The sequence below is a fragment of the Rhincodon typus genome, chromosome 28 (genome assembly GCF_021869965.1).
Source record: "Rhincodon typus isolate 14 chromosome 28, sRhiTyp1.1, whole genome shotgun sequence".
Classification (NCBI taxonomy): Eukaryota; Metazoa; Chordata; class Chondrichthyes; order Orectolobiformes; family Rhincodontidae; genus Rhincodon; species Rhincodon typus.
Window position 1 is genome coordinate 32,839,401 of NC_063359.1, and position 24,435 is coordinate 32,863,835.

General features: G+C 41.1%; 1 protein-coding gene across 1 annotated transcript in view; it reads left to right on the top strand.

Moving 5' to 3' along the window:
- The window catches only part of LOC109918284 (hemicentin-1-like), a 417,033-nt gene that overhangs the window by 55,970 nt on the left and 336,628 nt on the right, over positions 1-24,435 (top strand). The gene's annotated exons all lie outside the window — the stretch shown is intronic.

Below are 24,435 nucleotides of genomic sequence, written 5' to 3' on the forward strand. Positions count from 1 at the left end.
CCCGAAACGTCAGCTTTCCTACTCCTCTGATGCTGCTTGGCCTGCTGTGTTCATCCAGCTCTACATCTTGTTATCTCAGATTCTCCAGCATCTGCAGATCCTACTATCTCCAGAGGCAGTATATTCCTGTTAGTACAAGTGCAAGGCTGATAGGTGTAGGGAATGCTGGATGACGAGAGAGAACGTGCCTCTGGTTAAGAAAAAGAAGGAGGCATATGGCAGGAATAGACAGCTGGGGTGGAGTGAACCCCTCAAGGAGTACAAGGGCAGTAGGAGTATAATCAAAAGGGAAATCAGGAGGACAAAAAAGGGACATGAAATAGCTTGGTAAATAGGGTTAAGGAGAATCCAAGGAGATTCTAGAAATACATTAAGGGCAAAAGAGTAACTAGGGAGAAAATAGGCCTCTTAAAGATCAAGGTGCAGAGCTGGATGAACACAGCAGGCCAAGCAGCATCATAGAGCAGAAAGGCTGATGTTTCGGGCCTAGACCCTTCAGGCCTGCTGTGTTCATCCAGCTCTGCACCTTGTTGTCTCGGATTCTCCAGCATCTGCAGTTCCTACTATCTCTCCTCTTAAAGATCATCCCACTATCTCTTAAAGATCAGCAAGGTAAGGAACCACAGGAGATGGGTGAGATACTAAATGAATATTTCGTGTCAGTATTTATAGTGGAGAAGGATATGGAAGCTAGAGTACTTGGAGAAATAAATAGTGATATCTTGAAAAGTGTTCATGTTACAGAGGAGGTGGTGTTGGATGTTTAAAATGCATAAAGGGGGATAAATTATTTGGACCGATCAGGTGTATCTCAGAACTTTGTGGAAAGCAAAGGAAGTGATTGCTAGGCCCCTTGCTGAGATATTTTGTATCATCGATAGACACAGGTAAGATGCTGGAAGACTGGAGGGTGGCTAATGTACTGCCATTATTTGAGAAAGGTGGTAAGGAGAAGGCAGGGATCTATAGACCGGTGAGCTTGACATCAGTGGTGGGTAAGTTGTTGGAAGGGGTTCTGAGGGACAAGATCTACATGTATTTGGAAAGTTAAGGACTGATTAGGGATGGTCAAGATGGTGCGGTTGTAGACATGCTTGCTGAGTCAGTGGGTTTCATCACTCTGCTAAGTAACATCATCAGTGCGCCTCTGGTGAAGCGTCAGAGTTCTGTCTCGCTTGTTATTTATATGCCTCGGTTTGCTGCGGTGATTGGTATTTATTTCTGTTTTTGGTTCTCAGTGTTTTGTACACGGGATCTAATTAAATGTGTTTGTTGATAGAATTCCGTTGGAATACCAGGTGTCTCAGTTTGGCTTGTGTGATTATCAATGTGTTGTCCCAGTCAAATTTGTGTTCCTCGTTGTCCGTGTGTAGTGAGACAAGTGAGAGTTGGTCATGTCTCTTGGTGGCTAGTTGGTGTTCATGTATCCGGATAGTCAATTTTCTTCGGTTTATCCTATCTAATGTTTCTCACAGTCCTAGCATGGTATTTTGTATATTATCCCAGTTTTGCCAGTTTTGGGTATGGGATCCTTTACGTATGTCAGTAGCTGTTGTAGATTGGTAGTTGGTTTGTGGGCTACTCTGATACCTAGGGGTCTGAGTAGTCTTGCGGTCATCTCTGAAATGTCCTTGATGTATGGTAGGGTGATAAGTAATTCTGGTTGTGTTGTGTCTTCCTGTTGTGAAGCAACATTTAAAAGGCATCTGGATGGGTATATGAGTAGGAAGGGTTTAGAGGAAAATGTGCCAAACTCTGACAAGTGGGACTGGATTAATTTAGGATAGCTGGTTGGCATGGATGACTTGGACCAAGGAGTCTGCTTCCGTGCTGTACAACTCTATGACTTTATAAAAATGGGAGTGTCAGAGGTTCTGTTCACTCTGAGACCTGGCTGTGAGGAAGCTGGATTAGTGTCAAGGACTTTCCATGTGTAAATAAAGGGTTACTTGGTATGGGGATATCAGCCTTTGTGGAGTTATTTCAGCTTCATATCTCTTGTCATTTGAACAGGAGCTGATCGGGGAAAAGTTGCAGCTGTTCCCTTTTAACCCATATTTTAAATGCGTGTTGCTTTATTATTCTTGTTTTTTTATATATATAATAGTAGCTGCACATACCTGTGTCTCTCTCACTGTCTCAGTAGCTGTGCTTCTTTATGATTCTGCAATTGTCGCCTCAGTGCCACTTCTAACACCTTTGAGTGTACAGCACAGTAATGTGTTCAACACAAGGTCCTTAATGAAGTGAATTCACAAAGTCTACAAGCCACGTGGTAAGGTCATACGACCACAGCAGACCAGGGGAGACATTTGTACATGGTTGCAATTCAACCTAAGCAAGAACATTGAAAGAAGCTTCATAAACTCAGAAGAAACATTCTGACGACTGTTTCTTTAATAGAGAGACTATCAAAGAATTTATGTAGGTTGAGGTTGGTTGGCTCGCTGACCTGGTTTGTTGTTCCGCAGACGTTTAGTTACCATGCTGGGTAACATCATCAGTGCAGCCTCCGATGAAGCGTCGGTGTGTCTTCCCACCTGGTTTTTAAACTCTGGAGTTCGTTGAGCTGGATTGCCTCACTTCCGGTTTTCCTTAGTAGTGGAGTGTATATGGGGTCGAGTTCTATGTGTTTATTAGTGGCTTTCTTCGTGGAGTGCCAGGCTTCTAGGAATTCCCGTGCCAGCTTGGCGAGCCAACCAACCTCAACACGCACAACCCGAGCTACAAATCTACTCCAAAACCTTAGAGTGTATGTAGGTTTCTCTACGTATCTCACATATAGCTTATTAACTACTGAGACCACGTTTTGCAGTGTGTGATGGCTGATCTTTTTTCACTGGGAAGAATCTAACACTGTCAATAATCCTTAATGATTCGTAGCTCCCATATCACCCTGAGCATTGGTGTTCAAGTTAAACAGACTGCTGTGGTTTTCAGAGGTGATTGATTGACTGCAGGCCCCACAGCCTCTGTTGACTAACTCTCTCTTTGGTGGATGATCAAATGAAATCCCCGTCGTTCCTCTTTTTTCCCTTTACACTGCTTCTAACAGATTCTTGTGCATTTCTTGAGATTCCTTTTGAGTGCTAAGCTCAATTTAAATATTAGAAATTCTCTCTGTTTATCATCTTTGTCCCTCCTTAAAGACAATTAATGCTAATGCTAAAGCTAACGGAATGTTGGCCCTTATTTCAAGGAGTTGAAATGTAAGAGTGGGGAAGTCTTACTACAACTGTACAAGGAAAGGTATTATTTCGTTGGAGACAGTTCATGGATGGTTCACTAGGATAATTCCCATTATGGAGGGATTGTCTTATGAGCAAAGGCTAAACAAGTTGGGACTCTACTCACTGGATTTAGAAGAATACGAGGTGATCTCATTGAAACATATAAAATTCTTAAGGGGCTTGACAAGGTAAATGCTAAGAGAATGTTTCCCCACATGGCTCACTCTAGGACCAGAGGACGTAGTCTCAGAATAAAGGAGTGCCAATTTAAGACTGAAATAAGGAGGAATTTCTTCTCTCAGAGGATTGTGAGCCTTTGGAACTCCTTGCCACAGAAAGCTGTGAGGGCAGAGTCCTTGGGTATATTTAAGGCTGAGATAGATTCACGATCAGTAGGGGAATCAAGGATTATGGAGAAAGTAGTCATAAGAAATGTAGGATCAGCAATGATCCTATTGAATGGCAGGGCAGGCTTGTGGGGGGGGGGGTGGGCAAAGAGCCTACTCCTGTTCATATTTTTTATAGTATTATGGTATAAGTAGAGGAATAGGAACAAAAATATTGACTGGAAGGCTGAGATGAGGCAATGCAAGGAAGGTAATAAAACCACAGCATAGGCTAGTTGGGTAGAATGGCCTGTTACAGTACTGTAAATTTCATATAAGACATTGAAGGATCAATATAGCAAATGAGCTGTGGGCTACATCAATTAAAATAGCCAAAGAGAGAGAACCTATGGAGCTGGCCTTATTTTGGTGAAATTAGATTAATCATTGATGTCGTAGTGAAGACTTCCCAAGGTCGCAGTGACCATAATATGATTAAATTTTGTATACTGTTTGTGAGAGAGAGGATCGGGTCCGAGACTACTTATTAAAGTTTAAATCAAAAGAATTATAAGGGAACAAAAACTGAGTCGGCTAAACTAAACTGGCAAATTAGGTTAAAGGATAGGTCAAAAAAGATATAGTGATAAACATTAAAGAGAATACATCCAAATACACAGAAATGGATACAGAAATGAGTGGGAAATATTCCATGGGTTAGATCCAGCATCTGTGGTTGACTAGAAATGTTGAAGTCAGATGTCACATGACTTGGCACAGTGGTTAGCACTGCTGCCTCACAGCGCCAGGGACCTGGGTTCGATTTCACCCTCGGGCGACTGTGTGGAGTTTGCGCGTTTTCCCTGTGTCTGCGTGGGTTGCTGCTGGGTGCTCTGGTTTCCTCCCACAGTCCAAAGACATGCAAGTTAGGTGGATTGGCCATGCTAAATAGCCCGTAGTGTTCAGAGGTGTAGGTGGGTTAGCCATGGGAAATGCAGGATTACAGGGATAGGGTGGGGAGATGGGTCCGGGTGGGATGCGCTTCGTAGGGTCGGTGTGGACCCATTGGGCCAAATGACCTGTTTTCACACTGTAGGGATTCTATCTTATGGAAAGACACCAGGTTATAGTCCAATGGGTTTATCTGAAATCGTAAGCTTTCGGAGTGCTGCTCCTTTGTCAGGTGAAGTGGTTCCTGTATGCTTCTCTCCACTTCACCTGATGAAGGAGCAGTGCTTTGAAAGCCTGTGACTTCAAATAAAACTGTTGGACTATAATCTGGTGTCGTGTGACTTCTGACTTTGTCCACCTCAATCCAATACCGGCATCTCCACATCATAGAAATGTTAAAGATAGTATCATTCTAAAAGAAAAGGCGTATAATTGTTTAGAGAATGGTGGCAGGTCAGAAGAATAGACAGAGTATAAAATAAACAAAGAGTGATAAAATAATTGGTAAAGAGAGAAAAATCAGAGCACGAAAGCAAGCTATCCAGAATTGTAAAAAATAATAGTAGATGTTTCTATTTATTTAGAAAAGAAAAAGTTAATAAAGTGAGTGTTGGTACTACTTAAAGTGAGACTGGACAATTAATATTTGAAGATCGGGAAATGGCAACTGTATTAATGGAGTATTTTAGAATTGTCTTTGCGATTGAAGATACAAGTAATAAAAGCAGTGATAAATCAGGCTATGGAATGTAGGTAGAAACTCAGGAAACTGTCAAACACCAGAGAAGTGGTACAGGTTCAGGGACTGATTTGCTTCATCTTATGGTCTTAAAAGAAATGGTAAGTGAGATAGTTGATGTACTGGTTTTACTTTTCCAAAACTTGATTAAGAATTTGTCCAATTAGATTGGGAGATAGTGAGTTTATTATTGAAAAAGAGAGGGAGGCAGAAAGTGCAAAATTACAGGTTACAATTACAACTACAGCGTAACATCTGCCAAGTGGAAAATGTTAGAAGCTATTATTAAAGAAGTTCTGGCTGTGTAGTTCAATAAGTTTAAGCTAATTAGGTAGAGTCAACAGGGTTTTGTGAAATGAAAATCAAGTTTGACCAATCTCTTCAACTTCTTTCAGGTTGTAATATATCTGTTCATAAAAGGGGAAAAGAGGATGTACTGTACTTAGATTTCCAGAAGGAATTTAATAAGGAGCCATTTGAAAGGTGATTGCGCAGAATAACAGAAGCTCACAGTTAGAGGCTGACATTTTGGCATAGATGGAAGTTTGGCTGGCTAACACGAAGCAGAAAGTAGGCATAAATGGGTATTTTTCAAGTTGGCAAGATGTATGAGTGGTATGCTATGGATTGGGTCTGAAACCTTAATGGTTTACAATTTATATAAATGACTTGGATGAAGGGACAAAAGGTAGGGTTACCAAATTTGGTGATGACACAAAGATAGGTTGGAAAGATAGTTATGAAAGTAAGGAGGCCAGAAAAAGCTATAGATGGTTGAGTGGAGTATAGTGTGAGAAAATGTGAAATTATCCATTTTGGTAGGAAGGAATAAAAAAAAGCATATTGTTTAAGTGGCGAGAGGCTCCAGAGCCCCGCTTGTCCTCATTCATGATTTGCATGGTTAGCCTGCAGGGGCATCAAGTAATTAGGAAAGCTAATAGAATGTTATCATTTATTGTGAGGGGAATTGAATACAAAAGTAGGGATCTGGGGATGTCATTCAAAAGTATAGAAAGTGTAGGAGGTGTTTAAAAAAGAACTTAGAAGGGCAAAGAGTGGCTATGAAATATCTTTGGCAGATGGGATCAAGTAAAACCCAAGGCATTTTGTAGGTATGTTAAGAACAAAGGAGCTGTTATTCTGAACTTTTTGGTTTTTTAAAAAATTTATGACTATGATTTTGCAGGTCTGTAATGTTGGACTGTTTATTTCTTTATTTCTTTATTTTTCTATTTTGTTTTCCTGAGAATTTGTACTCAAGAATCTACTTAGGTACCTTAGTACCTGAGATGACACTGTATTTGGCGATTTGTAAAGTTTTCACTGTAATCAGATATGTACATGTGACAATAAAGCTAATTCTATATCTAATTCTAATTACCAGGGAAAGAGTGGGGCCTTTTAGAGATGAAAAGGGCAATGTGTGCATACAGCCAGAGGACGTGCGTGGGGTCTTAAATGAATCTTTCTCACCTGTATTCGCAAAGCAGAAAGACATTGTTGGCAGGGGTTCCTGTTGGGATGGTGAGGTTCTAGAACATGTTAGGATCAATAAGGAGGAGGTTTTAGATGTTTTAGTCAGCTTAAAAGTGCATAAATCCCCAGGGCCTAATGGGATGTATCCCAGGCTGCAAGAGAGATGATTGCTGGGGCCCTGGCAGAGATATTTAATACTTTGCTGCTCACATTTGAAGTGCCAGATGACTGGAGGATAGCTGATGTGGTTTCTTTCTTCAAGAAGAGTAGCAGTGGTAGGCCAGGTAATTACAGACTAGTTAGTTTGATATCATTGGTAGGGAAATTATTTGAAAAAATTCTGAGGGACAACACCTGGAAAGGCAGGGATTGATCAGGGATCATCAGCACAGATTTGTTGGAGGGAGATCCTGTTAGACCAATTTAACTGAGTTTTTTGAAAAGGTGACTAAATATATTGATGAGGATAGTGCAGTTGGTGTGGTTTACATGGACTTCAGTAAAGCCTTTGACAAGGTCCCATGTGGAATGCTGGTCCACAAGGTAAGAACTCATGGGATCCAAGGCAAGTTGGCAAACTATTTGCAAATTGGCTTTCAAATAGGAGGCAAAGGGCGACGGTGAAGGGTTGTTTTTGTTATTGGAAGCCTGTGACCATCTGTGTTTCACAGGGATCAGTAATGGGACACTTGCTATTTATGTGAGTTAACAACTTGGATGTCAATGTAGAAGGTATAATTAATAAGTTTGCAGATGACATGAACGTTGGCGGTATTGATAGTGAGGAAGATGGTCTCAGACTACAGTCTGATATAGATCAGCTGGTAAATTAAGCAGAACAATGGCAGATGGAATTTAATCTTGCTAAGAGCAAGGTAATGCATTTTTAAAAATATTCATTCATGGAGTGAGGGTATTGCTGGCCAGGCAGCATTCATTGCCTAGAGGGCAGTTAAGAGTCAACCACATTGCTGTAGGTCTGGAGTCATGTGTAGGCCAGACCAGGTAAGGATGGCAATTTCCTTTCCTAAAGGACATTAGTGAACCAATGGGTTTTTCTTAACATTCCAAACAATTAGCTCTTCCAGATTTTTTAATTGAATTCAAATTCCACCATCTGCAGTGGAGAGATTCGAACCTGGGTCCCCGGAACATCCCTGGGTCTCTGGATTAACAGGTCCAGCGATAATACCTCTAGGCTATTGCCTTCCCTAGGGAGGTCTAGTAAGGGAAGGATATACACTGAATGGTGGGTCCCTGGCGAATACTGTGGAACAAAGGGACTTTGGTGTACAAATCCATAGATCCCTGAAGATGTCAACACAGGTAGATGGGGTGGTGAAGAAGGCATATGGGATACTTGCGATGGGGTTAGGGTTAGGGTTAGCTGGGGAATAGAATATAGGACCAAGCAAGTCTTGTTACGACTTTGTAAAACATTGATTAGGCCACAGATGGAATACTGTGTGCGGTTCTGGTTGACACACTATCAGAAGGACGTGATGGCACTGGAGAGGATGCAGATTGGATTCACGAGGATGTTTGCAGAAATGAGAAGTCTCGGTTATGAGGAGAGACAGGATAAGCTAGGTTTGTTTTCCGTGGAGCAGAGGAGGATGAGGGGGAATCTGATTGAGGTCTACTAAATTATGAGGCATAGATAGGGTGGATTGTAGTGGATATATCCAATACTAATCTTAGAATGTTGTGAAAGTTATTGTTGCAGCAGTTGAAGATGGTTGGGCCTATGACTCCAATCAATGGAGCTGTTCTCCTCTTACTCCCATTACTTCTAAATTTTCTAGGGTTCCTTGATGCTATGCTCATTCAATTGCAGTGTTGATGTCAAGGGTAGTCAGACCCACTTACCCCCTGGAATTCAGTTCTTATGTCCACATTTTTTATTTCTTCATTTACAGGATAAGGGCATCGCTGGCCAGGCAGCATTTATTGCGCCTCCCTAATTGCCCATAGGGCAGTTCAGAGTCAACCACATTGCTGTGGGTCTGGAGTCACATGTAGGCCAGACTGGGTAAGAACAGCAGATTTCCTTCCCTAAAGAGCATTAATGAACTAGATGGGTTTTTCCCGACGATCAACCAGATATTTATTCAATTCAAATTCCACTGTCTGCCGTGACAGGGTTCAAACCTGGGTCTCCAGGACATTACCCACGTCTCTGGGTTAACATTCCAGCGATAATACCACTAAGCCATCATCACTAAGCCACTAAACCAAGGCTGTGATGAGGTCAGGAGTAGAGTGACCCTGACGGAACCCAAACTGAGTGTCACTGAACAGGTTATTGCTAATCAACTGCTGCTTGGATAGCACTGTTGACGACATCTCCATCACGTTTTACTGATTGAGGGTAGACTGGGGCGATAATTGACAGGATTCAATTTGTCCTGCTTTTTGTGTACAGGGTGTTCCTGGACAATTTTCCACATTCTCACAGATGCCAGTGTTGTATCTGTTGCTGGAATGTTGTCTTGGCCCATAACCTTTGCCATATCCAGTGCCTCCAGTTGTTTCTTGAAATCACATGGCATGAATCAAACTGGCCAAAGGTTGGTATTTTTGATACTAGGGATCTCTGGAGGAGGCTAAGATGGATCATCCACTCTGTACTTATGACTGAAGATTGTTGCACGTTCTTAAGCTTTACCTTTTGCATTCCTCTGCTGGGGTCCCCCAACAGCAAATATAAAGAGAAAGTGAGGCAGTTGATGACAACGAGTTAAAATTTGATGACAATATGGCTTTGAACCCCAGCATGGTGGCTGGTGGAATTGTATCTGTTCTTGGTTCTTGCCAAGGTGGCCATAACAGGTCCAGGAAGCTGACAACTGAGGAGTCAATAAACTTAACTATCTGCCCATCTTTTGCGATTATATCTGTACAGAAAAGCAACATTTTCTGTTTCCCAGTATGTTTGATGCTTTCACACCTGGCACTATGGGGACTGTGACATTTTAACTTAGGTTTCCTTTTCATAGAATAACATTTTTGTTGTTTTTGTTATTGTATCCCTTTGATATGTAATTAATTATTTAAATTTGTGTATTATTGAATTGATGTCAAAATTTTATAAGGAGGCATGATGGTTTATCAGGTAGCATATTGCTATATTCTAAATAAAGGAATTATGAAGAAAAGGATTTGCATTCAATTTCAGATCTATTTATGACCTATTTCTGTGTGAGAATGATGAAGATGGACAATGACAAAAACAGCAGGGAGAGAGCAGCTGAACACAGGACCTCTAGTGGTTGACCTTTTGGAGGAGCAGCGTAAGGGATAGACTCCATGCCAGAGTGTGACTCCTGAACCACACCAGGTGATTTTTAACGTAGATTTGCCACCACATGCAAACCATCCTCTCAGGAGAAGAAAGGCTGCCAAAAATCGTACCTTTTTGTTAATACATGCAACACTTATTTGTTGTCATTTTTGCACCAAACACTGGACAGATGTTTGGACAGTGGTGATTGAAAGATGTGTGAGCTGTGCCAGCAGACACAAACTATCCTTCTCTGTTATTACAGCCTCATTTAGCACAGGCAAGAGAAGGAGCAGCTCTATTGTGGGAGGTCATTCTGTTTCTTAGAGTCCTTACTTTGACTATAAATGTTTTAACAGCTCAGCCATTAACCACAGTGGCTGACATGGTACTGATCTTATGAAGAATGGGGTTTTAGTTTCCAGTTCTGATCTATGTGGTTCATCTCAATGTGAAGGGAATCAATGGAGATTTATAGAGAAAATCATCAGCCAAAGCTCTCAATGCTAACTATACACCAGTGGATATTGGGTGACATGGCTCAGCTGTGATGCTTTTCCTGGTTGACATTCGCTGCTTTCTGTAGGAAGTTCCAAGAAAAATAATGTCAAAGTTAATTAATTAAAGTTACAGCCATTGTGAAAGCCTGCTGCTTTTTGAAAGAATAAGTTGTTCATTTGTTTTAGAAGTTAGGAAATAACAACGATACAGACCAGCTCATACTTGTTATTTTCCTGGACAGGGAATGTTTTAAAGTAATTTCATTATTGTACATTGACTCCCAAATCACACAGCTGCAATAAATTCTCAACATGTGCTGGAGTCATTGCTGGAAGAAGCTGAGTTCCATTTTTATTATAATAAGACAACAGCATGGGCAGATTTCCTTGCTTGTCCTGTCAGCAGGACAACAAAATGTATTTATATGGTGAGTCAGACAGTGAGACGCTATTTTCCCAGAACTAACAGTGTGGCGCATCTCAGAAAAAACTCTTGTACTTTCGTGTTTAACTGCCAACTTCGCCCACTTCATGCAATTTATATATAAGTAATGGTGTATGCCAATGGCCCCGTTGTTACTTTCACCAGCCGAGCTTTAGTTTAACCATGTGCCCTTGTCCAAATACGCAGTGCCTTTCCTATTTCAGAGTATCCAAAATGTAGCAGTAGTAGGAAGGATGCCCATTTCCTGATGGTAATTATGTGGTCTCTTTCCATTAGTAGCAAATGGAGATTTACAGGTATCTACCAATTAATTAAATGAATAAGTATCCTCCAAAATGACCATAAAGGACCTTTAAAGCTTTACAGCTAACTATCAGCACCTTCGCACTGGTGTTCATAGACTTATACAGCACGGAAACAGACCCTTCAGTCCAACCAGTCCATGCCGAACATAATCCCAAATTAAACTAGCCCCACCTGCCTGGTCCTGGGCAATATCCCTCCAAAGCTTTCCTATTTGTGTACTTATTCAAATGCCTTTTAAACGTTGTAATTGTCCCACATCTACCACTTCCTCAGGATATACCAGCTGAGTATGTGTTTCCTATACAGGTTGGACTTACTGTTGTGCAGTATTTTTCCTAAGATAATTGATACCTCAGATTTTGGGATCCACTGCAGGGTGCAGAGAGAGTCTAGGTAAAATGAGACAAACATAATGTGTATCTCTGCTGTTGTTTCAAGTAATGGTGAGGGTTTAAATATAATGATACGGGTTTAATGTTCCTTTAACGTTAGATCCATCTGTTCCATCAATATTGCGCACAGCCTGTGGTTGGAGGCAAGGAGTCCTACTCTAGCTTCAGGTAAGAGTAAGTGTATCTATACCAGCTCCCTAAGGCCCTGATAATTATCAGGTTTGCTTATTGCTGTCAGGTAATAACATGAACTTCCTAGTTAACAAAAACAATAAACCTTTTTATGATCTAAGAACAGTGCTTCTGCTGTAGATCTCTATGGTAGTGTATCCTGCAGCACTAATTACTGTATAGGCCCATGACAAAGCAAAGTCAAAGGAAAATTCACGATAGTAAACTACCTCAAATGACCTCTACCCAGTGCCACACATAGAGGTGGCAAATTTAACACAGTGTCAGGCGTGATCATCTGGGAAAATACCACATAGCCTGGATTCTTGAAATGTAATAGATTTTTTTTGGAGTCTTCATTTTTTACCATCACTGCAATTTCACATGTCACTGGCAGCAGTGTTTGCATTCCTGTGGGATTTTATTCATATTCCAATGATTTTTGCCCATAACTGTTGTATGGTTTTGCAGTTTTTCTCACTATCTTTTATGAGTGAAAAGATTATGGATTCAAGTCTTCCTTCACCACTAAGAAAATAGATTACTGAAAATTTGTCTCACTGTCTTGCTGGGGGATCTTGCTGTGTATAAATTGGCTACTTTGTCTGCAGTGACTCCATCAGTGGAATGAGATTTGATAAACGTAGTTTTACCTAAATGACCCAATTTGAGGGAGTGAGTGATTGAACTTTTACATCCTTTACATTTTTATTCTTGTCTTCTGACTATGTTCATTCATGTTGGGATATAGTATGTTGAGACCCTCCATCTTAAACACAGGCTATGTTGGCAGATTACTCTGCTATCAACGATAACAGAACCATAACTGACCCTTTCCTTACCAAAATCCACACCTGCCACTTTACAATGGGCAGGCACTCAGATTGATTTTCCATTCCCTCACTAACACAAGGATTCTAAGGCCACTTGCAGCATCTATCTGAGATCAGATAACTCTACACTTTACACCAATTGATGCACCCATAAACCGAGCCCACAGGGGAGCTTAGAACTGGTTATTCCCCTAGTAATTAAAAGTGAGGCAAATTTGTGGCATCCAAGTACTGCCTTCAAGAGATGGTGAGATGCAATAACCTGTTTGTACCCTAATGGGGATATATTGCACACTGTCAAATTTGGTTCTTTCATCATTGAACCACTATGGAATGTAAGAAACGTATTTAAGTGGACCCCTTCGGGTTTATAAGTCTTATGAAAACATCAGGGTCGTTGTAGCCTTGGATCAAGTGGCCCATAAACATTCCACAAGTTGTTCATGGGATAGAAAGGGACTGAACTAAAGACTGAAATAAAGATCACTTTCAAGGAAACTAAGGCCACTTGTAACAATAACTTTGCTGGAAGTGAGGTTTTGCTCCTGAGTCCTCTATCCACTGCAGAGCTTAGTTGGTGAGAAGTTGAGATCAATAAATGGGTTATACATTTGGTCCTATGGGATGGGTGCCACTATATCCATGCCTATCATTGTCTCAGTCTGCACTGTCTCTGTAGCTTTAACACTATATTCTGCATTCTGTTCTGTCACTTTGATGTACTTATGTAAGATGTGATTTGTCTGGATATGATGCAAAATAATACTTTTCACTGAATCTCAGTGTATGTGACAACAATTCAAAGCAAATCAAATCAATTCAGTTGAAACAAGTGATGAGGTACTTTGCCGCAGGCTAAGAGAAGTTTGGATGGAAGCCAACTCCAACCTACTCCTGTACGACCTGTAGCAATCAGGGTAAGGATATTTGAGTGAAAAAGCTTTGGATTCATATTTTTCGTTTCATGACTCAGGATGTTCCAAATCATTATGGGACAGTGACTGTACTTTCAGAAATATTTAATTGGCTGTAACATACAATGTCTGAAGAAGGAAATAATGAAAGAAATCCGAAATTAATTCTTGGGAATATTAACAATGACAGAACACAGAATTTTTACAGGGCAAAAGAAGGCCATTCAGCCCATCATATCAGTTCTATTACCTAGTGCCAATCTTCTGCCTTTTCCCTATATCCCTGCACACCATTTCTATCCAAATAATCATTCAATGCCCCCTTGAATGCCACAATTGAATCTCCCTCCACCACATTTCCGCCAAATTGACAAATCAGCCAATGGGGCTGAAATAACTCCACAGAGGCTGGTATCCTGTCACCAGGTCACTCTTTATTTACACTTGGAAAGTCCTTGACACTGGTCCAGTTTCCTCAGAACCAGTTCTCGGAGTGTCAGAATGTCTGACACTCCTCTTCTTAATTGCCTGTAGGGCTCCCTTCTTGGATTAGATTGACAGCCCCAATCAGGGAACTCATATTCTATGAGATCCATCTGGCTGACCTCATTACAATCACTACATCCTTTGTCCTCTGAGTCCAAGGACATAGGCTGGTCCTTTCTGTTGTAGCGCCTCCTAGGGCATTTTAGCAATGGGTCAGGTTCCTCCGACTCTGCGTTGGATAGAGCCTCCTGGGGCGTTTTAGCAGCGGGCCAGGTTCCTCCAACTCTGCGTCAGATACAGGTAACGCACAGGAACTCACCTCTTGTGCCTGAAGCATCTTGGGAGAAATTCACTGTCTTCTTCCAATGGCAAAGGCATCGCTGCAGCAAAATCGACCATGTCCATCTCAGATTCCGAGATCACTTCAATGTTTGACGAAGAGGGAGAAGCCATGGGTTCTGAAAGCCTTTCTGACTGTACCGAGCAGCAGGACACGTTTTGCTCCTGCATCTTTTGCGAGTTTGCGGCTTTCATATGGTCCATGTATTTGTTCAGGACTGTTGCTTCTACCCAAACTTTGTGTATCACTGGTCCTGACCTTGTATTGATCAAACCTCTTACCCATGCAGGGCCATTTCCATGGTTCGTAGACCAAACTTTGTCACTGTAGTAAACCATCTCTCTTGCTTGGCAGAGTCTGATGTTCACAACTAGCATTCTTGGTGCCATTTCACCCTCCCCTCCCTCCAGGTCCAGGAAGATCAGATTTAACCTGGTGCAGAGTCTTCTCCCTGTAAGCAACTCTGCTGGAGATATCCCTGTAGCCGCATATGGGTTGGTCCTACAATCAAATATGAACTGCGAAGCTGTAGGCTGTTTCTTCAAGCCTGCCTTCAAAGTTGGGACTGCTCTTAGTATCAGCCTGATAGATGGTACGAAGTGTTCCTTATATGTCAAATCCCATTCAACTTTAGAAAATACTCAAATTCCCTGCTGGTAAATGGTGGCTTATTATCTGTGACCAACTCTTCCGGGACTCCCGTGTATTACAGAATATACGGGCAGTTTTCCAATTGTTGTCCCTGAGTTTGATGAATAAATTCTATGTACATCCAATCATTTTGTGCAGTATTAGAGCCCACAGCTAAATTCAGCCTGAAGCTGTTCGTGGGACTGCCTTGTCCGCAGGGGTTTGTAGTCCATTATTGTTACAAACTTACAATGACAAAGACATTGGTGGAACTTCCTGACTCCAAGTATGACCACCAAACCATCCTTCCCTATCTGGATGTATTTGCACTCTGCATTAACCAATGTCCTGGATACAAATATTATTGGGAGTTCCTCTGCTTTGTGCCAACTACGAGCTAATACTGCCTTACTACCCCAGTGCCATATGGGTAGACATCACATGATCTCGCTTGGGATCATAGTATGCCAGCACCTTTAGAGAATGCTAGCTATTTCTTCACTTCCTGAAAACTATGGCTTGGCTGAAAAACTGTTTCCAAGGCTGACACTATTTTAGGTGTCGATGCAAAGGTGCCAGGATGGAGGCCAGGTTATGTATGAACTTTCCATAATAATTCACCAGCCGAAGGAAAGACTTAAGGTGTGGTACAGATGTAGGAGCCAGGGCACCTTTGATTGCCCTCACTTTATCTTGCCACATGTTCTTGTGAGAATGAAGGATAAATGTGGCAAGTTACATGAACCTTGGATGATCAGGGCTGTTATAACCTCGGTCAGAAAGAAAAAGGAAGCATACATAAGGTCTAGGAGGATGGGAACTGATGAAGTCTGAAGTATATAAGGAAAGTAGGAAAGAACTTAAACAAGGAATTAGAAGGGCTAAAAGGGGTCATGAAAAGTTGTTAGCAACCAGGATTAAGGAAAATCCCAAGGCTTTTTATACATATATAAAAAGGTAGTCGGGAAAGGGTTGGCCCACGCAAGGACAAAGGAGGAAATCTATGTGTGGAGCCAAAAGAGGTAGGTGAGGTCCTAAACAAATACTTTGTGTCAGTATTCACCAAAGAGAAGGAATTGGTAGAGGATGAACTCAGGGAAGAGAGTGTCGAGGAAAGGGTGTTGTGCATCTTTGAAAGTATTAAGGTGGATAAGTCCCCGGCTCCTGATGGGATCTATCCTAGAATATTGAGGGAGGCAAGAGAACAAATTGCTGGAGCATTGACAGGCATCTTTGGCCACAGATGACGTCCCAGAGGACTGGAAAATAGCCAATGTTGCCCCACTGTTTAAGAAGGGTAACAGGGATAATCCTGGAATTTACAGGTCTGTGAGTCTTACATCAGTGGTAGGGAAATTATTGGACAAGATCCTGCGGGACAAGATCTATACACATTTAGAAGCAATTGGACTTATTAGCAATAGACAGCATGGTTTTGTGCAGGAGAGGTCATGCCTCGATTGATCGAGTGTTTTTTAGGAGGTGACAAAGATGATTGATGAGGGAAAGCGGTTGATGTTGTCTACATGGACTTCAGTAAAGCCTCATGACAGACTGGTACAAACATAAAGTCACATGGTACCGGAATGAGCCGGCAAGTTGGAAACAGAACCGGGTCAATCATAAGAGACAGACGGTAGTGGTGGAAGGATGCTTTTCGGAATGGAGGGTTGTGACTAGTGGTGTTCCAGAGGGATCAGTGCTGGGACCTCCGCTGTTTATGATTTACACAAATGATTTGGAGGAAAATGGTCTAATTAGTAAGTTTGCGGATGATACAAAGATTGGTGGAGTTGTGCATAGTGAGGAGGATTGTCAGAGGATAGAGCAGGATATAGATCAGAATGACGTATGGGCAGAAAAATGGCAAATTGAGTTTAATCTGCACAAGTGTGAGGTGATGCACTTTGAAAGGTCAAGTACAGGTGGAAATTATGCAGTGAATGGCAGAACCCTTAGGAGTATTGATATGCAGAGGGATCTGTGTGTGCAGGTCTACACATCACTGAAGGTGGCAGTGCAGGTAGATAAGGTAATAAAAAAGGCCTATGGCATACTTGCCTTCGTTGGAAGGGGCATTCAGTATAAGGATAGGCAAGTTATGCTGCAGCTTTTTAGAACTTTAGTTAGGCCACTCTTGGAATATTGCGTATTGTACTGGTCACCACACAACCAAAAGGATGTGGATGCTTTGGAGAAGGTACAGAAAAGGTTCACCAGGATGTTGCTTGGTATGGGGGATTTTAGGTACAAAGAAAGATTGGATAGAGAGGGTTTGTTTTCACTAGAACACAGGAGGTTGATGGGAAACCTAATGGAAGTTTATAAGATTATGAATGGCGTGGATAGAGTGGAACATATGAGGCTTTTTCACAGGTTGAAGCGGTCAATTACTAGGGGACATGGGTTCGAGGTGCAAGATGTTTAAAAGGTATGTGCAAGGCAGATTTTTCACTCAAAGGGTGATGAATGCTTGGAACGTGTTGCCAGAGGAGGTAGTGGCAGCATTCAAGAAGCACCTGGACAAATACCTAAATAGGAAGCGAATAAAGGGATATGGATCCTGTAAGTGAAGACAGTTTTAGTATGGAAGGGCAAAATGTGGCAGTGCAGGCTTGGAGGACTGAAGGGCCTGTTCTTGTGCTATTGTTCCTTGTTCTTTCCGGGTATGCACTTTCCTGCATGTCAGCCTATGAGCTCTCTTACTCAATTTAGGTCTAGTAGGACTCCTTTGCTCTCTCGAGTCCATATACCGGCGGCAACTACAATGGCTTGCTGGCCTGGATCCTGAAGAAAATTTTAACCATTTGGCAGAGACTTGGCTTTGTTTTGGGATTTTGCTGTGGGCTGACCTAGAATCTCTCTGATCAGTCTATGTCCTGATAGTGGATGTTCAATTGCCTTCACTCAAGTGGTGTTCCCCAAGCTCAGTCAGACTGGTAAGGTTGTCCACTTCCATCGGTGTGCCCTGCAACTCATATTGTCTCACATCACTTGCCTCATTTTCCAATGATAAAGTGATTTATACTGCATGTTTGAAGTCCACTTGGGCTTTGGATAGTAGGTACTTTTGCATGGTTACATCACTGATCCCACTTACCAAATAGTCTCTCAGCACAACATTAGGGGTTATACCAAAGTCACATGCCTCTGCCAGTCATGTCAACCTAGTCAAAAATCCTGATACGGATTCCTCTGGTTCTCGAATTGCTGAGTATAAATGATAGCATCTCAGAATTAGATATTTGGGCTAGTAATATTCCTTTACTAAATCTATTGCCTCTGAAAGGTTTTAGTATCTGGTGCCTCAGGGAAGGATAAGCTCCTACTAGCTGGAAAAGTTGTGGGTCCACAAGCTACCAGAAGAATTTCTTGTTGCGTCTCATCTGCCCCAATATCATTTGCCCGGAAAAAATAGTAAGGACTGCAGATGCTGGAAGCTAGAGTCAATAAAATTATGCCTGAAATGCTTACCCTAACTCAAGGACATCTGTTGCGAGCGTGTTTCTTCAAGAATGTGCTTTACCCTTGTTACCACTGAAATATCTCCACAGAGGCTGGTATTCTGTCATCAAGTCACCCTTCATTTAGATGTAGAATTCCTTGACACTGATCCAGCTCCCTCAGAACCCATTCTCAGTGTCAAAATGTCTGACAGTCCTGTTCTTATCTGTCAGCCTGGGATCTCTGATTGAATCAGACTAACACCCCGAATCAGGGAACTCGTATTCTATGAGGTCTACCTGGCTGACCTTGTTACATTCACTACAGGGTCATTTGTAAGAGGCAGCCAGGTGGTGTCTTGCTTTTGTGAACAACATCAAAATGTTTTTTTTTAAACACTAACCAGATCACCACTTAGGAATGTAAAGTTCATATCTGATGAAGAGTCACCTAGGCTCGAAATGTTAGCTTGTTTTCTCTCCATGGATGCTGCCTAACCTGCTGTGATCTCCAGTACTTTTTGTTTCAGTCCCTGAATTATCATGATCTGTTCCCTCAAATTCTAACTGTAGCATTTATTGTAAAGATTGCATTTTCTCCTTAATCATGAAATTGCAGATTTCCTACATTTGGAAATTTCTAGGTGTTATTTATGGTAATTGGTCTGTTGGTGCCTTTTAAGTCTGTTCCTCCATTTGCCAAAAATCATTACCCTGAAGTGGTAATGGCACTACACTTCTAACAGGACAAAAATAACAGTACTAGGAACACAGGAATGGGAGCAGGCCATTCAGCCCTTGAGCCTGCTCCACCATTCCATGACAAAATGCTGATCTGTGGCCTAATTCCAAATAAGTGCTTTGGCTCATATCCATTAATACTTATGCTAAACAAAATTTTATCCATCTCAGTTGGTTCTAGCATCAATTGCCATTTGTGGAAGTGAGTTCCAAACCTCTACACCCTTTGTGCATAGAAGTGCTTTGTAACATTTATCCTGAATGGTCTGGCCCTAATTTTTATACTATGCCCCTAGTGCTAGAATCCCCAACCAATGAAAATAGTTTATCTGCTGTGTCTTTTCCCGTTAATATCTTGAAGACTTCAAAATTGTAGAGACAACAGGCCTAATTTGTGTAATCTCTCCATGTAACTTAACCCCCGAAGTCCAAGTATCATTCTTGTAAACCTACATGGTACTCCCTCCATGGCCAATATATCCTCCTTCAGGTGCGGTGCCCCAGATCTTCTCGCAGTACTCCAAGTGGGTTTTAACTAGGATTTTGTATAGCTGCAGCATAGCTTCTGCATCCTTATTTTCCAGTCCTCTAGATATAAAGGCCTACATTCCATTTGCCATCTTGATTATTTTCTGCACTTGTTAGTGATATTGCAAAGACCTATTCGCCTGAACCCCCAGGTATTTAACTTCATATCATCTAGAAAGTAGAACATGGGTAACTTCATACTTGCTTACTTTGAACTCCATCTGCCACAGTTTTACCTATTCACCTAGTCTATCAATATCCCTTTTAAATTTTATTCTTTTATTTATATTGTGTACAGTGGTGCCTAATTTTGTGACATCACCAAATTTTAATTTATGATTTTCTATGCCGTTATCCAAATCACAAGTAACTAATGTGAATAATTGAGGCCCTAACACAGGTCCTTGTGGGTCGACTCCTCACATCCTGCCAATTTGAGTACCTACCCATTATCCCTACTTTTCTATTGCTTGCCACTCAATAAATTTCCTGGCATGCCAGAGAATTTGCCCTCAAATCCGTGGACTTCTACCTTAATTAATAACCTCTTATGTGACACTGTATCAAATGACTTCTGGAAATCCATATAAACGACATCCATAGACATTCTCCTGCCCACTACCTTAGTCGCCCCTTCAAAAAAATCATTGAGGTTTATCAGACTTGATCTACCTGTCATGAATCAATGCTGGCTCTCCCTGATTAGCTGAAAATGTTCAATTCCCCTTTCTTGATTTATAGATTTCTAGACATCAATTTTCCACCACATACTAAATCTTTATTCTGCACCACCACTGATATCCAATCCTTTCAAATCTGTTCCTGATCTTTTCTAAAACACTCATAAGATGTAAGAGTTGCTGTGTTCTAGGTTAGGGAGGGATTTCCAGCATTTGACATAGCGGTAATGAAGAAACAGTGATATAGTTCCAAGTCAAGATGTTGTGCAGCTCGTGTAGTATAAAGGTTTAATTCTAACTTCATCAGAAGTGTACAGCAACACAGGAAGTGATGCAACATCACATGGTCTTGCTCTCTTTCATACCTTATGGTGGATGTAACCCACAGTTAGCTTCAGTAATGTTGATGCTTTCCTCTTCCTTAAGCAGAGTCTGTAAATATTCTCTACTAGCCGAAGAATCAGTTCTGAAGAAGAATCATACCATTCCTGAAAAATTAACTTTTATTTCCCTCTCCATAGATGCTGCCATACCAGCTGAGTTTCTCGAGCATCCTCCATGGTTGTTTCAGATTTCCGGCATCTGCAGTAATTTGCTTTTATTCAGTCACTGGATGCTCATTATGAGTCTTGGGGATGAATTCCAGTGACTGTTATTGCTCAACTAAACTCAGTCAACTTAACAGAGAATGTGAATTGTGCAACATTATTTAAAATTTCCAGTGCAGAAACAAGCGACACAATTCTCTTCCCATTGTACTTCAGCATAACGTTACATTTCTTTCTCTCTTATATGATTATCTAGTTTTCCTTTAAGTACACTTATGTTATTCACATAAAGACTCCATCTGAGTTCAAGCTCGACATGCTCACCACGCTCTGGGAAAGAGGTTTCACTGGGTTTGATTTATTGATGACTGTGTTATACCTCTGGCCTATAGCCTTCATCTTTGGCACATGTGGAAACATCATCCTGTGTTGATTGAAATCTTGAGCGAGATTTTTCAGTCTCCCACTGGCCGGTATGAACATGGAGGTTTGTAAAATCCAGTGTGTGGCCTTCCACGACCTGGCCCCTACCTTGTCTCAAACTTCACAGGGTTTGGTATAAATGTTGGGTAGCCTGTCCATCCATGGACCTGTTGAGGCCCTTTGATCAATTAAAGCCGACTTAAAGGAATCATCCTTCCTTGCCAGTATTTTATCCATAGCCAGAAGGCTTATACCATTTGGGAAATCCAAATGCATTAGCTGCTTGCCGGTGGTGTGGGCAAACAATATGGGGGGGAATGGTGCTAGTCTATGAAGCCCCTGTGTTTCTCCATTTTCCTTCCACCCTCTTGTCTCTCAATCATGTCTTTCCCCAGCACTGCCCCCACTCTGGTCACCATTGCCCCAAGTTTGGTCTCTTCTATGTCAAAATTGCCTGTAAAGCCAGCTATGGCCAACACTTTGTATTGCTGGGACAGCAAAGCTGCTGGCCATCCAATTGGCAGGACTTTCTCCTGAGATAGGAGCAGATTCTTATTTAAAGTAATTAATACTAATCCCAGCATTGCTTTGGTGGCTGGGCTTGCCACTTAATAGGCCTGCAAAATCCTGCCTTCTGCGTTGCTCAGCACTGTCATTCAGGGAGCAAAAATTGTCTTGTACAAGTCCCGCTGTCCTTATAGAAGCTTGATTCTTCATGAATAATTCCTGATTGTTGGGTAGTTTGGGAAATTCCTAACTCTTGGGTACTGAATAGGTCTTTGATCTTCATGCTCATGCCCAGTGACAGCAACTTATATAACTTGCGTTTATATTAAATCTTCGTACAAAACACTGGTTCAGCTTGTGTCCAGATCTGTGAAGCACCCTTCAGGAAGTATCTGAAGGCAATAGAGAATACAGAAATAGATTCACAAGAATGGTTCCAGACATGAGGAACCTCAGTTATGAGGAAAGATTGGAGAGGTTGGGATTCTTTTCCTTGTAGGTTGAGAGTGGATTTGTTATAAGTATTCAAACTCAGGAGGAATCCGCCCAGAGTAGTTGGGGTGTAACTGGTTCCATTCATGAATGAAAGGACATTGTTTTTCGTGTCAATCATCTTAAATCAAAGGTGAGATGCATGAAATTTCTTTTATCCAGGAAGTGGTTAGGATCTGTAATGCCTGAGAGTATGGTGGAGGCAGATTCAGTCTTTGTCATTGAAAGAGAATCTTGTTAATTGAAGAGAAAAGGCTTGCTTAGCTACAGAGAAAAGGTGGAAGGGATACTGAGCCAAGTGACTTCTTCAGAGCATCAGCACAGACGCAATGACATAAATGGGTTCCTTCCCACATCTCAACCAATCTCAACAATTTCAATCAAGCAAATTATGACATTGAACCATATAAGGGGTTTTGTGGGAGATGACATAAGCTTCTTCGTAGAGGTTTAAAGTGCCTCTTAAAGGACAAGAAAGAGGTGTAGAGTTTTAGGAAAGAATTCAAGATCTTAGGACTTAGGCTCCCAATGGTGGGGTGATTAAATAAGAGGGATGTGCAAGGGGCCAGAATTGGAGGAGTGTAGGGATTTGAGGGTTGGCAGAAGTTATGGAAGAGCTGTTGAATGATTGAAAAATGATTAAGGAGGCACTGAGAAAATGGAGTCAAGTTTTGAGGGTGGGAGAGGAACTTGAGGCAATTTCAGAAAACTGTTATTTGAATAAAATCTTTCAAGAGAGGGAGGGAGGTGTTCATGCATAGAGAGAATCACAGAAGTCTAGGGACTGGCGGCATAAAGATTGTCTTCCGATAGCTGAGGAGACAAAGACCAAACAGTTTGAAGAGTGGAGTGAGGTTTGCAGGATATTTCTATGCTGTAAATAGTATTCGTTTTACATTTATGTTTCTTCTCAAACTCCAGGAATCTTTTATCTTCGTATTGAATTACTAAAATAAGCCTATTAACCAGAATTTTAAATGTAAGTAAAACATAAATAATTCAAATCATTCTGCAGCATCCAGAAATTATTTTTAAGAATTATGGCCAGTTAATTCCAGTGTACAGAAAACCAGCAATGATACTTTGAGATTCACAACTAGTTACCTTAATTTTTCTGTGTTTATAGGAGGTGTTTAAATCGTTCACACAGACTCACCATCAATAGGCACTGAGTAAGATTAAGGTTTGAATATCTGGCACCAGTACAAGAAACATCCTTTTGGTTGTTTCAAACATTCATCTTAAATAAAGTCTTTTGTATATCTCTTGCACAGCCTAAACATTGCTAAGATATGTGCCACAGATTTTTACAATGCTACATGTTGCCTTTTACAATCTGAAGCATGAGAGTGGCAACTATTTGTTATCTGATGATCCTCTGAAACAAAATTGCCTAAAATAAAAACTGTTAGGATTCACGAGGAAAATTCTCTGCTTTTTAATCACATACTTGGTAAATTGCCAACTGTTGCTGGCAGAATGCATCATTTTTAAATAAAAGCATGTATTTATTTTTCATTATGAAAACAAAGTCAAAATTAAAGTAGGCCAGAGTGAATTATCAGTGTTTTTGGGCAATTCTTAGCTGTAATTTTGTCAATAAAGTCACCTTTAAAACAAACATTAGCTTAGGATATATAGAATGAAGAAAATTTTCCAACTATTGATTCTTGTGATAAAATGTAACTTCAAATAGCACATGCAAAATAATTAATTATAAGTTATATTAGAAACCTTAGCCAGTTCCTCATATCAAAGGTATTATCTGCAACCATCATGTAGGAATACCACTCAAATGCTTTTATTTAGAATACAGTGGTGTTTCTCTGATTATTCAATTATGAATCCATAAAGTCTAGAATAATGATCAGCCTTTTATTTGTCCAATGAAAACACAGCTGTTACTTGACCATTTTGTTTAAGCTTCTTTTGTGTTCACACAATCCAACTAGAAAAGTTTGGGAACTGTGAATAAGATGTTAGAAGGCCACAAGTTGCTGGACCCTTGCACTAACTTGTCATCTCTTATCTAGACCTAGGCGGGGATTGGG